Genomic DNA, 14,442 nt, shown 5'->3' on the forward strand with positions numbered 1-14,442 from the left:
CATGGGAATAATAATAGTGGCCTTGTAGGGTTGTGGTGAGAATTATAGGTACTTACATAATTGGCACATAATATGCATTGAATATATGGTAGGTATTATTAATGTCTTTAAAGCATCTATTGGTTTTCCTTCAAATAAATCATAGCGTGCCAATAGATAGTATTCTTCTCATCTTCACAAAATTGGAGTGAACCTGGGATCAGGAGACCTTATCACCATGATGCCAAATAAGGAGATCTTACAGCACGGCATAAGTTTGGGGGCCAAGAGATGTGAGTTATAATACAGATTTTACTTACTAGCTGTGTGACTTTGTAGTAAGATACTCAGCCTTAGTTTCCTCATCTGTAAAATGGGGCTAATTCTAGTATTCCCTTACTGTGTTGTTGTAAGGGGCTTTATACAATGCCTGGAACATTGGAAGTACTCAATATGTCAGACATCATTCTATGACTGGGCCAAAGCCCAATGAGTAATGAGTATCCAGGCTAAGATAAGTCACAACAAGTGACCACCAGGATTAGAACCTTGTTCTAGCATTCTTTTCATATGTTTATTGTGGGAGAAACAGGTTAAAGAAGAATGACAAAATAATGACTCATTATGTTATGCCAAAGAAAATCTATGAATGTCATAGTCTATTGTATTATCTGATTTCAGGCCCACGGAGACTGTTGGCATTATTTAAAGAACATACAAGTCAGGGAAAAAGATAATAAGAAGATCCTTAGGTTTTTATTTTCAAAAGGAAAGCTCAAAGGGGATCCTGTTTGGAAAAGTGATGTCTAGTGGTTAAGAGAGTGAGTGCTGGGGTCCAACAAATCTGGATTTGAACCTGACTCCATTTTACTTCCCTTGTGTCCTTGGGAAAATTATCTAACTACTCTAACTTTCAGTGTCCCTGTCTGTAAAATGGTACCATAGAACAAGTTATAATATAATCAGGTTATAATATAATAGAATCATGGGATTGATGTGAAAACTGAATGAGCTACTCTATATGAAATGCTCATCACAGTGTCTGGCACATAGAAGTATTCAATCAATGGTAGTTACTCCAGTTGTCATTATTATTGTCTCCATGGCCATGAACTCAGAGTTCAAATGAATATTCAATAGTTTTTCTGGTATCTTCTTTTTTAGCTGGAGTTTCTAGTGAGAAAATGATATTGTCAAACATGGTGAAAGAATATGATTTGAACAGCAAAGAACATAAACTATTAGATACCATCCATGTGACACTTGGAATTTATTTCTTATTTCAGAAAAATATGTTCGAGTTCTTCTAATAGCAAGTTTCTAAAACATATTACTAATAGTTTTTTTTTGTGTGTAAGGGTTTAGAAAGCTAACATTTTCACTAAATGACATCTAACATCTTGGGTAAATTTTTGCATTTTTGTAAATGGAAAGATCATGTTTACAAAATCAAGCACAAGATACTTTCTGAGTAAGTTATCAAATCTGGGATGGGGAACACAAGCATATTTATTGCTAAGTCTTAAAAATGGCAAAATATTTTATTCTCTTCCCCTGCCCCTTAAAAAAAAAGGAGGTGGTGCATACAGGTAGGGCCACCATCTTCTTTCATAGAAATGTGAGCTTGGTTATAGTACACGTGACTAAGATACACAGGGCTGGGCCTAAAGTAATACTCATGTTTCTATAAGCCACACCCACAACCCAACCTGTCACAAAGCCCTATCAATTCTGCCCCCAAACAGCCTCAACTCTGTCTTTTCCGTGGCATTCCCACTTCCCCTCCTACTCAGAGGCCCTGCCGAGGCTTCTGCAATAGTCTCATTTGAACTCGTTTCCTCATCTTTCTTCCCGCCTACTGTCTCCCAGCACTTGTCACCAACCTTTCACATTGTTACCAGGGTAAGCCTTTCAAAATGCAAACTGAGAATACAGCTCAAAATCCCACATATGCTACCTTTTTGTGTAGGGAATTTTATTAGGTCTCCTAATTTATTTAATCACCTGGAAGCCAGTTTTGAGGTTCCCTCCTGCGCGCAGCATTCCTGAATGGCCCTGTCCCTGGTGTAAGTCACTTCCTCCGGTTGTGGGTTGTGTGCTCATCAAGTACCTCTACCTGTTTGCTTTCTGCCCTTTCGGGCAAGGGATCAAGAACTCATTTTGTTAATGCGGGCACCCAGCAGAGTTCCTGGCACGGGCAGGTGATTAAGTGCTGCTGGACTAAACTAAATCTGTATTTAATAGTGCTGTGTTAATCTCCTCAGCCTAGTTGCCTTCCGCTCTGAGCCCTATGCTTCCTCCCAGTTTAGGGTTCTCACTCTGCAGTCTCGAATACTCTGCCTTCGTATCCCTGTGGGGAGGGAGCCTGTGAAGGGAAGGTGAATGCAGCCTCAACTCCTGGGATCACCTTCAGTGCTTCTGTGAAGAGGAGAACTGACATCACCCAGCTCCACCAAGAGTGATAGCATGGCAGGGCGGTCCGGTCCCAGAACCAGAGACAGGAACACTGGTGCACAGAATGGATGCCGCGTGCGAGCTGGCCAGAGAACTTGGATGTTCTCCCGAATCCCACCCTGCAGCCTGGCGGGATTTAGTGGCTTCTGCCAGACAGAGAACCAGTACAAAATTATACCCAGCTGTGGGGCGAGCACAGCCGAGTCTCACCGTCTGCTGCACCGGGCACTTAACAATATCAGAAAGGCATACAGGAAAAGTGTCCCAGGGGAGGAGGAAAAAGCAGTAAAGTGAAAAAAGAGAGAAAAAAGAAAACAAACAAAAAAACCAACCCCAACCTTCCAACTGGGGAGAAAGGGCAAGGGGTGAAGAGAGAAGTATGAGAAAGCAAGAGAATTTGAGAACTGAATGAAACCGAGGGAAAAAAAGACTGGAAGTCAGAAAGGAAATGAATGCCACTGATGTGGAAGTGATTCAAATGAAAAGCTATCCTCACACTATGTATTACTCTACACTTGAGTGTTGTCCAGGATGTCACTTTACTGAATACATAGATCCCTACCACAATGGAAACAATCACCCAAACTCACAAAGAACTTAAAGGAGCAAATTGAAAGTAGAATGAATGTTCATGAAATCCTCTAAATTTCATTGGTTTTAAGTGTAAATCCACTTACCAGTATTCCCACTTAAATAATATATCTATATCTATATCTATATCTATATCTATATCTATATCTATATCTATATCTATATCTATATCTATATCTATATCTATATCTATATCTATATCTATATCTATATCTATATCTATATCTATATCTATATATCTGGCTAAGCGACCGTCCGACCATAGACTGGCTGGTAGGTACAACATGCACTAACCATCAGGGGGCAGACGCTCAATGCAGGAGCTGCTGAGTTCTGGTGACTTGGCAGCGGCAGTTCTCAGGTGACGCACCCTGGAACCAGAGAGGAAGGAACCCGATTCTGGGGTGTGTCACCCAAGAACCGCCCTCTTGCAATCTGGGACCTCCTCGGGGGATGTCAGAGAGCTTGTTTCAGCACAATCCCTGCAGGCCAGGCTGAAAGACCCCACCTGCCAGAGGGACCCTGCTCACTCTGCAGACGCCCTTTGAGCCACGTGCCACCCCAGGAGCGGCCAGCCAGGGAGGGTCCATGGGAGGTTGGCTCCAGGGTGTGTCTGGCCCGTCTTGCCCAGTCCTGCCCCGCCGGCCACCTTCTAATTAATTTCCTTTCAATGTGCACGAATCTGTGCACCGGGCACTAGTATTATATAAAGTGGGACTATACAAGTGACTTTAAAATCCAGGATGCAAAGATAGGGCAGAAGATTAAGGTATGTTTCACAGAAAGTCCAGAGTGCACCTCAGATTAAGTAGCAAGTGTCTGCCAGTGAACCAGAGACCTGACGATGCAGGAGGATGCAGGGCCTCATAACCCTCAAGTGTACAAATGTTTTGGCAGGATGGAAAAAATGAGTACAGTAACTGCTCTTCTAGATTTTTATCAATATGTTGGGAATAAATTTTTTTTTGGTCTGCCCAACTATGGATCCAGATGAAGTTGAGACTTTGGGGAAGGAAATGAGTTGAGTACCATGTCACCTTGATTTCCTTCCATTGCACAAAGGAGGGGAGAACTTTTTAAATACAGAAACTATAATTATACAGCTTCAGGATAACTTTTGCTCATCTGAAATCCAGATTGCTAAAAAGACAGGTTTAGCAGGATTTAAAAAACTTGGCACGTTGTGAATAGGCCTCTTTTAAAGGGAAAATATAGAAAAGATAATTCACTGATTTACTACTGAACCACTGTAAACTGCCTAAGAATGTAATGGTTGCAAAACCAAAAAATTTGATTTATTTGGCAAACACCGACATAGAGCTAATGAGGTGCCAGGACTGGCCCACACACTCCACTGATAACTTATGTATCAGCTGGGCACTGGGAAAATGAAAGTGCTTTTTCAGCTTCAATGATTGCCTCCATCCTTTGGTACCTGTGACAGCTGCTTTCTATCTCTGGGAACTCTGAGTCCTCCCTCTGAAGCAGGTCTAACTGCATCTTTGAGCATGTGATACGTTCAAGATGGAGCTGCAAATTTATGGATGCTCCTTTGTCCTTTTCCATCTTTGTCTATGTTTATACTCAAATGCCATCAAAATCAATTTTTGGGTCACATGTCTTTGTGTCCTTTACTTGAAAACAAACTGGAGAGAGGGAAGGAGGAAGGGAGGGAGGGAGAAAGAGAGAGAGAGAACCCATTCCCATACTCAGAAACATTTATTTTAGTAAAACCATTCCCATTCTCTTCATGCCCCAAGTGAAATTTATTTACAATGTGCACAACACACAAGACAGATTCAATTTCAACCGTCTCTGACGTTCAAATCTGAGCATAATGCTTTACTATTCCCCAAAGAGAGGAGCTCTTTAACTTGTCCCTGGGTTTGCTCTATGAGAGGCATTAAGAGCCTTCTTTCCTCTACCCAGGCATTGAAGCTACTGTCATCTTATTAAAAACACGGCCAGTAGATTGGATTTTACTCTTCTCCAAGAGAAGGTTTTCACTCCCGTTGCCTATTCGCTTACCAGTTGAGGCTGCATGCAACACCTTTCTTGCTAATTTAAACTGATCTATGATTTGGGGTAGAAAGAAAAGGTACAACACTGTCTGTCAGGGACAACTTCTCCAGATTTTGAATAAAACAGGCATGAAAATGACTTTCTTCTGGGATCAAATGGCAATTTAGGAAAGCTCCTATTGAAGCTGTTTTTAAAAATAGAAGCATCTGAAAGAAATAAAAAGCCTGTGAAGTGGAAAAGAAATGCAGATAATCTCACAAAAATACCTCCACATAGACTGGCAAGGGCTGGATATTTACATGGACAATGAAGCCATCGGGAGACAGCGCAGAAGGAGGCCCATGCTGCTGCTAGCTCCTGGTGGAAAGTTTTGCCAGGAAAATAGCAGAGATCTTTTTCATAGTGATGACTTCCTTCCAGGCAAATAACAAGCAGGGTTTCTGATCATTTCTAATATAGCATACTAGGCAATAAAACTACATTACATGAAAAAAAAGAAGCTGGGGAAATAACAAGTTCTGCTGTTTGGTAAGAAGAAAAGAAACGCCAGCAAGCAAGTCAAAGTTTGATCCTGGTGTCAGCATCAGGTTTACACTCCATGTATATGCTAAAGAACTGGGAAGAAGAAAAAAAAGGAGACACGAATGGCTCTGTGCACAGAGGATGAGCGAGTGTGGCTATGATGAGAGTCCTGTGTGGGCGACTGATAACATTCAGGCTCTGAAGGCAAACTGAGGGGCTGGTGACTGAGCAAGTAATGTCACTCTCTGAACCCCAGTTTCCTCTGAGGTAAAACACAGTCATTCCCACAGCCACTGCTGAGAGAGAATTATGAGATGACTATCAGGACTTTATAACAAATGATTATTTATTGTTTTGCCATAATGTTCTTAAACATTTCCTTTGGGTAAATCCTTGGTACTTTATGGTTTTGTCACATTTGCGAGTCGGGTATTTATTTCTTTTATGTTATTGCTGGTCTGGAGAAAGGCGAGTGAATCCGGCACGCCGATAAAGGATCTGACGTGAGTCAACTCTTCTTAAAAAATTAAATTTATTGGTGAGTGAACTCTTAATAGTTCTAACAGTTTCAAAAAACGATTTACTCTTCCCTGTGGGAGTTCCTTTATCAGTGGGGTTCTGCAGTTAATAAAAATATTTTTTTGAAAACCCAGTCTGGGGTACAGGAAGGATGGTAAAAAATAGATATTTGCTACTCATTTGTGAGGCTTTTCCCATCAAAACGTCCTGAAATTCAGGTCACTGAAGTTGCTCGTTCATATCCCACTGCCTGAGCCAGACTGATAAAGGACTGGCAGAGATGGTATCAGGACGCCACGCAGCCGCTGAAGAGGGAAATGAGCGAGCAACACTGTCCTTCAGAAAGGCCAGAGCCATGCTCCCAGGACACCCTGACCAATCTGGATGTAGCAGGAATGTGCTGGATATAAAGTGAAAACAGCAGAGACCAGCTGATAACATGAAGTGAATTTACCGTGGGGAAATGTCCCCGTCTTTATAATAGCAAATAAGGCAGTGAGTATGATGTCATCTTCAGACATCTCATTACAGGATTCTGATGGTTGTGTCATGGAAAAACAGCCTCAAAGAAATTGCAGAACAGGCATGGGGACCTGCTGTTCCAAACCGTCTCAGTTAAATGATCCTTCAGTTCAACTGCAGGCCCACTAAGCAACTATTGTTCCTACTCTTGTGTTTCTTAAGGTATCAAGTTCACTTATTTGTTAAATTTTGCTATTACTAATAAAATTGTTGTTATAGTGGGAAAAAATGTAAATCAAAATTTGAAAATCTGAAAGGAAGGAGAAATTATTAGAATTGTAGAGAGAATGCAAGAATCCATAGAAACCGAATGAAGAGCTTCTTCTGCAGTTTCCTTCTTAAACACAGCTTAATGCCAAATTATGTGGGAGGTGCTATTTTACAGGTGTTTGAATTTGTAAAATAAAGAAATGGTTAAAACAACAAACTTCTTAGAATCTTATAATTTTTTGAACATATAAAATTAGGTCCATGGGATACAATAAAAAGATCCAACAGTATATCAAAGGGAAGAAAAGGAAAGAAAAGAAAAGAAGAACAAAAAGTTGGAAAAGAAAGAGGAAGAAGTGAACAGGAGAACTCAAGAAGATGAGAGGCACAGAGCAAACATTTCCCACTGCAGCAGCAATTTCAGAACTAGAGGGAGATTCATCTAATCATCTAGCAAATATTGACTGGGCATCGACTGAATGTCAGTGCCTTCCCAGAAGCTGGGGATACTACGGTGGCCACAGCAGACACGATTGTTATTTACCTCTACACAGACAACCATCGTATGAAATGGGACTTTGTTGGTCACAACCAAAGAGCCGTTGACAGGACATGGGTTAAGACAATCTACATGGCTAGAGACATACGGTTCTCCAGCAGAACAAATTATAAAAGCAAGCACTCAATTAACCCATTCCACAAATACTTATTGGGGCCCATATGTGCTGGGCCCTGGAGATAGGTTAGAGCCTGCCCCATGTCGTGCCATGCTGGAGATATAAGGGTGAAGACAGGCAGTGAACAACAACTAAATCCATTCATGATGATAAGTGTTACGGAGAAATACGGAGCAGGGCAAGGGAAACCCAGAAACCTGTTTTATTATCACCATTTTGGGGTTGATACTTTTCAAAAGGTTGACTGAGTAAGGTCTCTTTGATCAGGTGGCATTTGAAGGCTGAGTTGAAGGAAGGGAGGGTAGAAGCCATTTGGTTGTCTGGGGGAAGAAGGAAATATGCAGAGAGCCTGGGGCAGGAGTGTGTTTGTGGTTTGTGAGAAAGGGCGGCCAGAGAAGTGAAGCAAAGGGAATGATACCTGAGAGGAGAGTAGGGCTGAGGGAGGAGGAAAGGAGTGGGGGAGGGCAGAGTAAAGCAGAGAAGAAGGGAAGAGGGGAGAGGCACAAGAGGAACGTGGAGAGGCAGGTCACAGGAGGCCTTAGGGCCACTGCAAATACTAGGGCTTCTCCTGTTGGTGAGATGGTTTTGAGCAGAGATGGGCCATAATTCACTTGTGTTTTAGGGGAACCAGGATTCTCAGATGACAGGTTTAGGGCATGTCTTTTCTGGGGAGGACTCAGGGGCACTGTGTAAAAGTTGGATCTGTGGGTCAATAGAGAGTCCTTTAAAAGAGAGGAAGAAGGGGCACATCACACCTCTTCTCTGTACATCAGGAATCTGAAGAGACAGGAGGAAGGTCCCTAGGGATGGGAGAAGAAGGTGGACACATTTCACCTGCACTGGGTCTACCAGGGAGTTCCATGTCTGGGGAGACAGAGCGCCCAGTGCTGGCTCCTTTGGAAGTCAGGATGGTTACTTGGCCCATGTGATGGAGGCAGAAGTCTGCCTCTGGGAACACTAAGCTTTTCCTGATAAAAAAGACCGCTGCACTGTCTTCTCCTTCTAGACTACAGATATGGTAGCGGGAGCAGCCACCCTTCTATGAGGATGAGAATGAGAATGAGAATGAGAAAAACACTCTCTGGATGAAAGAATGAAGAAACAGGACACTGATCCCTAATGGCAACTGTTAAATTGGGCTTCCTGTTGAAATGGGTAAAGTAATATTCTAAAAAACTATCTACTGTATGATTCCAAATATATGACATTCTAGAAAAGGCCAAACTATGGAGATAGTAAAATGATTAGTGGTTTGGGAGGTTGTGGGGGAGAGATGAATAGGCAGAGCACAGAGAATCTTTAGGGCAGAGAAAATGCTCTGTATGACATTACAATGATGGATATAGGATAATTATACATTTTCCCAAACTCATGGAATGTGCAACACCAAGAATGAACCCTAAAATAAACTATGGACGTTGGGTGATTATGATGTGTCAATGTAGGTTCATCCTTGTTTAAAAATGTACTGTTCTGGTGTGTGATGTGCATGGGAGGATATGCATGTGTGGGGGCAGACAGTATATGGGAAATCTCTATACCTTCCTCTCACTGTTGTAAACCTAAAAGTGCTCTAAAAACAAAGTCTTAAAAAAGTATTAAGTTGAACCACTACAATTGAATTTTATTGCATGAACTGAATGCAATTTTAACTGAAAAATCATTGCCACTAGTCACTGAGAAGTAATTATATACTTTTTGGGTATTATTGTATTGAATACTCACCACAAGCTTCTGATAGTAGAACTATCATTATTCCCTTTTACAGATGAAGAAACTAAGGCTCTAAAAGGCTGAGTAATAGTAATCATGAACTTATGCTGGTGGTGCTATCATTATCCCATTTTACAAGTGGAAAAACTGAGGCCCGGTGAGGTTGAGAAACTTGCTCTAGGTCACACAGCAAGAGCTGAGCAAGGCAGTCTGACACTTGGACCACATAGGCTACATGGTCAAACTCTAATGCTATTCTATCCATCCTGTTCTCATACCAATGTCTCCACTGTCATCACCCAGTCAGTGGGCTCTGCCAGAGTTGCAGAGTTGCCTATGGGATTCCTTTTCCTGTGTAGGTTAGTACCCATGACATCCAGGACAGGCAGGTCAACAGTAATTGCATGTGCTTGAGCAAAAGCCAAGTGATGAGAGCAAGGTGCATGGGGGATGCATGAGCGGGGGCTGCAGTTCTGGGTGCGGGGAAAGTGAGGGGAGAGCTAAGGCTACCATATGCTTTGCTGCAAAGGCTTAGGTATGGAAAATTCACATGTTACAGACTGAATGAATAACTGTTCCAGGGATAGGTCCAGGCTCCTGCTATTTATGCTGGTGTCTACACCAGGAGAACAAGAAACACTGAGTTGGACGTGAGGACACACAAGGCACCAGAGTAGCATGAGAACTATAAACCCAGACCTTGGATCAGAAAGATACAGGTTCACATTCTTGGCTCTGCCATTTACTTCTTGTGTCACTTAGTGAGGCAAGACACAGCCTCTTTATACATCAATGTCCTTCTCTGAAAAATGGAGTAGGTAGGGCTAGTGTAAGGATTAAATGAGAAGGTTTACACAGAGCACTCAGCATAGTGCCTGGGCAATAAGCTTCTGCAAATGTTACTTGGTGCTACTGTAATGAGACAAATTGATAGTAGAAGCTACTTCTCACGACCAAAGTGCTACATCCAGTGTCCTTGTTTTAGGTTAATAAAGATGTATACCTGGGAAAATATAATGGCTTGTTTAGAGAATATGTTAAAATCAATATGGGGCAGTAAATTTATTAGAAAGATCAGTTCAGATAGTCATGCTGTGATCTCAAAGACTGATGATTCTAGTTCTCCAGGGCTTTCTTAGAAAAAGAACAAAATCTTTATTCCAGCAATTTACATGAATCTTCAGCAGATTCCTCTTTTCACGAACAATGTCCTGTTCAGAATCATGTAGCCCTAGAAAGCCATTGCTCAGCCTTGTTTAGACTAAACCTTCACCCGAGGCAGGGTGACCGTGGCTTTGTCCCTCCCACACAATGTGGTCTGCCCAGAGCACACCAATGAATAGTGAGCAGATGAACCAACCAGCGGTGTGTGTCCCTGAGACAGACTGGGTTATAGTAAAGATGCTTTCAAATTCTATGGTATCTTCCCATGGAGAGGTGGAGTCTCCTCTCCTTCAGTCTGGGCTGGCCTTCATGACTGATGAATGCATTGAAGAGCCATTCTGGGACTTCCCAGGCTAGGTCATTGTAAGCCTTGCAGCTCCCCCTGAGATTGGAGGGTTTGCTCTTGGAACACTTAGCTGCCATGTCAAAAGTCCAACCATGTGGAAAGACCCAAGACAACCTGGAGAATCAGAAGGGTGCAGCTGAGCCCTGCCTTCTAGCTGTGCCTACGAAGGTGCCAGACACACCAGTGAAGCCCTTTGGGACCTTCTAACCTGCCCATCTACTAGCTGAATCACACCAAAGGACCTTGGTTGATACCACATGGAACAGAAGAATCACCCCACTGATCTCTGCGCAAATTTCTGACCATGAAATCATGAGCAATGAACAGTATGGTGGTAGTTTTAAGCCACCAAGTGTTGGTGCTTTGTTACATATCAATAGCGAACCGAAACACAAACACTGCTAGGTCTTGTGACTCAGGCTCAGAGGCCAAACCAACCACCAATGAAAGCTTTTGGCAAGGGCTCAACACTGGGGTTGAGAAGACAAAACGCCCTGAGGGGCACAGATGAGACCAAGGGAAGTGTCTTTCTCTAGTCCAGGGGTAGGGAACCTTTTTTCTGCCATTGGAATATTTATAACATCATTCGCTTAATATAATTCACTTAATATAAATTTATGTTGCTATGAAAAAAGCTCCTAGATTTATTGAATTTCGAGTCCTGCCTGCGGTTGTGTTGGCAGGGCCAGACCAAATGACTTCTTGGGCCTTATACAGCTCTCGGGCCGGATGTTCCTCACCCCTGCTCTAGCCCATTTGTCCTAGACGATGTTTTCAAATGAAGTTGGAAACTTCCCTCTGAAGAACAGTGACCGTACGGCCCATGGTGCCAACGCACTACTCAGCTGGGTGGACGCCAAGAACACCAGTGAACGGTCCCTTACGCCACAGGGGAGCACTGCAGTGCTTATGCCGTCAACGTGGTGATGCAACCAGCAGCCTCTACATTGTTAAAGGAGAGTGACAGTTTGGCACAAGGACATGTGAATTCAAATGATCAGATGCAAACTAAAAGAGAGATGACAATTTCTGAGAGCTGTGGGTTAATTTTTTGGCGGTTCTTGAAATGGAAAATGATTGTGAACTTGGGGGATAAATACCAGAGCAATCTGTTTCCTTGGCTGCGTGCTGTGGAGCAATTTTAAAGCACTGAAGTGCTTTCCATATTTTCTAATCACTCAAGTCCAGAACTGATTATGGCGCTCAGCATCCTCTCGGATTCGCACCATCAGAGCACTCCACGTCCTTCAGGGAGTGGTTTCACCTTGAAAGTGGGCGCCTGCATCCAGAGGCACATATGGATACAGCAGGAGAAACATTTAACTGCAGCGCAACCCACAACGGCCAGGTGTTTCAGAAATCACTGATGGCCCAGCTCCGAGACAACCCGGATTTACTTTCTCCTTTCTCACAGGAACAAAACAACCTCCCTCAGAAAACAAAACAAAAAAGGCTCTACCAGAAACTGAACGCCCCCAAACAACAACAACAACAACAAAAGAGAAATTTAGATTGTTGAGACCTGTGGGCAAGGTCTCACACACACACACACACACACGCACACACACACATAGGACATCTCTGGAAGGAATCCCAAGAAATTGGTAGCTGTGATTTCTTCAAGGGGAGAATTGAAGGGCTGAAGAAAACTGGGAGGTTAATGGATGAGAAAGACTTATTATTATTTTTTTTTACCATAGCCTTTTGAATATTTTGAATTTTTAAAAAAATCATATGCTGTATTACTTTTCAAAATAATGAAACAGAATAATTCTAAACCTGTATGTGGTACTTATGGCCTGCTAGGCACTGTGTTCAATGCTTTATGTATATTCACTCTTTAATACTTATAATAATCTTGTAATTAGACATGACTCTATTATACTGATTTTACAGATGAGGAAACTGAAGTACAGAGAAGTTAAGTAACTTGTTCAAGGTCACACAGCTAGTAAATGCAGAGCTGGGATCTGGACCCAGAGACTCTAGCTCTGGAGTCTGTCCTCTTAATAACTACATAATACTGGCTTGGCAAAAATAAATATACTCAGTTGCCTGCTCATAAGGGAGTTGAAGCAGATAAAATAGTTCTTTACTTTTCTCATGTGGCCCTCTACAAAGATGGGTGAAGAAGATAGTGGCTCAAAATAACCAAGATACAATCTTAAACCTGTGGGGGTTTAGAGGGCTTTGAAATTGATTGTGTGACTATAGGTTAAAAGCATGAATTTTCCAAGTTGCTTAATCCTTCTGAGCCTCAGCAGCTATTCTATGCCAGGCGCTCTGCTAAATCTTGGGGACAAGTAGTGAATAGAATAGAGTTCCTGCTCTTGAGAAACTTACTGTATCCTGGGGGTGACAGGCAGTAAACCAATAATCACACAATCATAATGTGAGCAATAAAGAGAAATTAAAGGGTAGATGGAGAGATGAGGGTTGGGGGTCCATTTATACTAGGTGATCAGGAAGTGTCATTTAGGCAGAGTGCTGTAGGATGGGCAGGGGTAAAGCAGGCAAACAGAGGAGGTGGGGGGAAGAAAAGCATTCTGGGTGCAAAGGCCCTGTGGCTGGAAAGAAGTACCTGTTTCCGGACAGAAAGGTCTCTGTGGCTAAAGCCAGGTGAGTCAAATTGAGATTGGAGAAAGAGGCAGATCATGTGGACCATGGTAAGTATTTCACAATTTTCCTAAGAGCCATGGGAAGCCTCTACAGGTTATAAGTAGGATTGACATATTGCCTTCACTTCTTTGTTGTTGTTGTTGTTAATCCTCACCCGAGGATATTTTCCCATTGATTTTTTTAGAGAGAGTGGAAGGGAGAGGGAGAGACAGAGAGAGAAAGACACATCAATTGGTTGCCTACCACACACGCCATGCCACGACCAGGCCTGCAACTGAGGTATGTGCCCTTGACCAGAATGGAACCCTTTTTAAGATTACTTGGGCCGCCATGTGGAAAATATACAAAGAAGAAGGCAACGGAGAAAGAGGAAGACCAGCTAGGAAGCTACTGTAAGAATCCAGGAAAGCAATGGAGATGGCTTGGAATAAAGTGCTGGCAGAGAGAACAGTAGATAAATTTGAGATGTTTTAATGGTATGATATTTTATAAAATTAGTATAATAATGTTAGCTATGAACTGTTATTATAAAGCATAATGTAGGTGTGAAAATGCTTTGTCAACTATGAAGTGCTGAACAGAGGTCACTATTACTACAGATGAAGAAACCAGGTACATGCTAGTAGGACTCTAACCTGCCCAAAGCCACACAAGGGCTTAGTGGCTGGGAGGACGTTGACCTGTGATCCCTTCACTCCCTTCTCTGGGGTGTGCCCGGGAGAAGGAGAAGAAGGCTAGTGACCGGGTCTAGCTTCCTTGTCAAGTGGGCCTCAGGGTAAATAGAGTAGTAATATTTAGGATGTGTCTGGCTAGTATCTAGAACTCAGGGTCTCTGAAGCAGGGTTCCTTGGAAAACATCACGTCAGCTCTACAACTCTCTGGGGTACAAAATGGAAAATTTTTCATCATTGAAAAACTCCACAGGGAGTGGTGGCCCCTTGATCCTCCCCTATTATTCTGGGGGAGTGGTGTGTGGCAGTGAGGGGAGCTAGGACCTGGGGAGCCGCTCCTGAGGTCCCAGACTTTTCTTTACTTCACCTGAATCTCCGATTCCCTGTACCCTGGACATTACTGAGCAAAGCTTCATATTGGGTCTGAGCTCTG

The 14,442-nt window shown here is 42.7% G+C and overlaps 1 protein-coding gene across 1 annotated transcript in view; it reads right to left on the bottom strand.

The window, feature by feature from the left end:
- SLC24A2 (solute carrier family 24 member 2) overlaps positions 1-14,442 on the bottom strand; it is a 217,701-nt gene that overhangs the window by 70,632 nt on the left and 132,627 nt on the right.

The sequence above is a fragment of the Myotis lucifugus genome, unplaced genomic scaffold, assembly GCF_000147115.1.
Source record: "Myotis lucifugus unplaced genomic scaffold, Myoluc2.0 scaffold_221, whole genome shotgun sequence".
NCBI lineage: Eukaryota > Metazoa > Chordata > Mammalia > Chiroptera > Vespertilionidae > Myotis > Myotis lucifugus.